We start from the raw sequence: 2,909 nt of genomic DNA, 5'->3' as shown, positions 1-2,909 counted from the left end.
AAATTAAGTGTTAACGAGCAGTTGGACAGGTGTACCTAATAAAGTGGCCGGTGAGTGTATATACACACACACACACACTGCATAAGTTGTCAGCGTCAGACTCTGATGATTTGTGACAAGTTTCAAGCCAACTGGACCATGTACGCTCAAGTTACACCCACAACTAATATTCAAACAACAGCTTTACTCCAGACTGAATAATCTATAATCTTGTTTTATTACTTTCACCGTTTTAAAACCTCTATGGATTCTGCTGATGAACTGAATTATCTACAGAACTAGTCTTTGACCCACAGCCAGCTACTGCATTATTATCAGATGGATTAGAATTAAGGTTTTAAACCGCAACTACTGCACACTCCACTTATCAAACCAGCAAACTGAACTACCTGCAAAGATTCAAGATTGCAGTCACAGCCTAGGAGGAGTTTGAAAAGAATGTAAAATACATGACAATTCATAAATTCAAAATGGCCGCCTTCCGGTTGGGCGGAGCTAATGAAGGTAAATGGGAAAGATGTTCGCGATGGTTAGAGCAATATGTGTATCAAATTTGGTGACGATTGGAGTAACTATGTCCAAGTTAAGGCCTTTCCACACATTAGGGGGCGCTACAGAGCCCGCTTACAGGTATGGGCCAAATCGCTGAACAGACTCACAAAGCTCCCTGTTGTTTACGTGGGCGCCAATTTTTGTGAGTTTTCGTACATACTCAAAAATTTCATATTGTTATATAATACATTATAGGACACTGGAATCTGTGCAATTTAATTTCATACAGTGCAATATTTAATATAATAACCTTTCCATTCCATTACTGTGCAATATTTATTTATTTAATATTAGTACTTAATCATTTCATTTCATCACTGTGCAATATTATTTATTAATTGTTAACACTTATCTATGTTTACACAATGTGTATTCAAAGCTAATTTATATACACAAATTCCATTGGACTCCATTATAGACAGAATCCCAGCAGAGATCAGTTGCCTTGTTTTTTTTAACCAGGGCAGCAGTTTCCAGATTACATTATGTGCTTACATAATTGCAAAAGGGTTGTTTAATGTTTTCTTAGTTAGTTTTTTCAAATAATATCTGATTAGTAAACAAGATGTGCCTTTGGAACATTGGATGAATGGTTGCTGATAATGGGAAATGTAGATATTGCATTAAAGATTGCATTGCATTAAAGATCAGAACTAAACAGGGTGAAGCAGCTTTCAGTTTCTATGCTCCTCATATCTGGAATAAACTCCCAGAAACCTGTAGATCCGCTGCTACTCTCAGTTCTTCTAAATCAAGGCTGAAGACCTTCCTTTTTGATACTGCCTTTCTTTAAATTAATGCTCATTTCGTTCTTATGCTGCACTGTAACTTTTATTCTTGTGTTTTATGTATCCTAATGTTTCTATTTTGTTTTTAACTGTCTATTCATGTGTCTTATTGATTTTTAATGCTTATGACTTTTAACTGTTTGTACTTGTGTTTTATCTGTTTTAATGATTTTGTGTAAAGCACTTTGAATTGCCCTGTTGCTGAAATGTGCTATACAAATAAAGCTGCCTTGCCTTGCCTTGCCTAAAGATCAGCTACCCACCCAGATCAGCTGGTATTTTGTCTATAATGGAGTGAAATGGAAATTTGTAAGTGACCCCAAACTTTTGACCGGTAGTGTATGTATACAGTTGCTCTCCGGACTCAAGACTGTGCGCCAGCACCCCCCGCCCCTCTCTTTTTTTTCTCTGCACTACCTACACTTTATATCTTTGACTTTATATTTTTGATTTTTGATATTTGATATTGTTATCTTATATTCTTATATTTTTTGTGTCAACGCTGTAAAGGGATTGCTTTAATCTCGTGCTGGCTGTAGAATACAGTTGGTGCCGCTAGGGTTCGTCTAGATTTCTAGGCTATGAATCTGGTTCTTTACAGAGAAACAGCTGTCAGTCAGACAAAAAGAGATGGATGGACAAACCTGTTTTATTGTTTTGTTTGTCGTTTCTGCAGAAAGGAATTATGTTTGAGATCCGGTTAGATGAGGAAGGGATGAAAGGGGACGAAGAGAAGGAGAAAGAGGAGGAAAGTGAGGAAGTGAAGAAGAAAGAGGGTGATGGAAGACAAACAGGGGAGGAGGTAAGTGACTGCTCTCTTTATCTTTTCTTCACACCTCCACTTCTCCAATTCACTCTGTCTCTCACTCCTTCTCTCTCCCTCCTACTCTCTCTCCCTCCGTCTCTCTCTCTCTCTCTCTCCTCTCTCTCTTAAGCTCTCTCCCTCTCTCTTACTCTCTCCCTCGGTCTCTCCCTTCCTCTCTACCTATCTCTCCCTCTGTCTCTCTCTCTTTCTGTTTCTCTCTCTCATTTCAATTCAATTCAATTCAATTTTATTTATAGTATCAAATCACAACAAGAGTTATCTCAAGACACTTTACAGATAGAGCAGATCTAGACCACACTCCAGAATCCACAAGGACCCAACAGTTCCAGTAGTTTCCTCCAGAGCAAGCAACAGTGCGACAGTGGCGAGGAAAAACTTCCTTTTAGGCAGAAACCTCGGTCAGACCCAGGCTCTTGGGAGGCGGTGTCTGACGACCGGTTGGGATTAGAATGAAGAGTTTGTTTGTAGTAGTTCTTTGTAGCATAGCAGGGCACTGTGGGCGTTACAAGGCACAGCAGGACGTAGCTGGGCACCGCAGAGCGTAGCAGGCTGTAACATGGCATCGCAAGACATGTAGCGGGACAATGGACAGCTGCTACCCTGATTTTTGGCGCCTCCCTGATCCGAGGAAACATGCTGGGGGGAAAAGAACAGAAGGACTCCGTGGAATGACTCCCCGGAGCTAGGTTAGTAACAAGCATTTCTGGGACATGGATGCACACAAATGGAAAGATAGAAAGATA

This window comes from Etheostoma cragini, chromosome 11 (assembly GCF_013103735.1).
Source record: "Etheostoma cragini isolate CJK2018 chromosome 11, CSU_Ecrag_1.0, whole genome shotgun sequence".
In the NCBI taxonomy this organism is placed as follows: Eukaryota; Metazoa; Chordata; class Actinopteri; order Perciformes; family Percidae; genus Etheostoma; species Etheostoma cragini.
Note: the sequence above shows the minus strand (reverse complement) of the source record.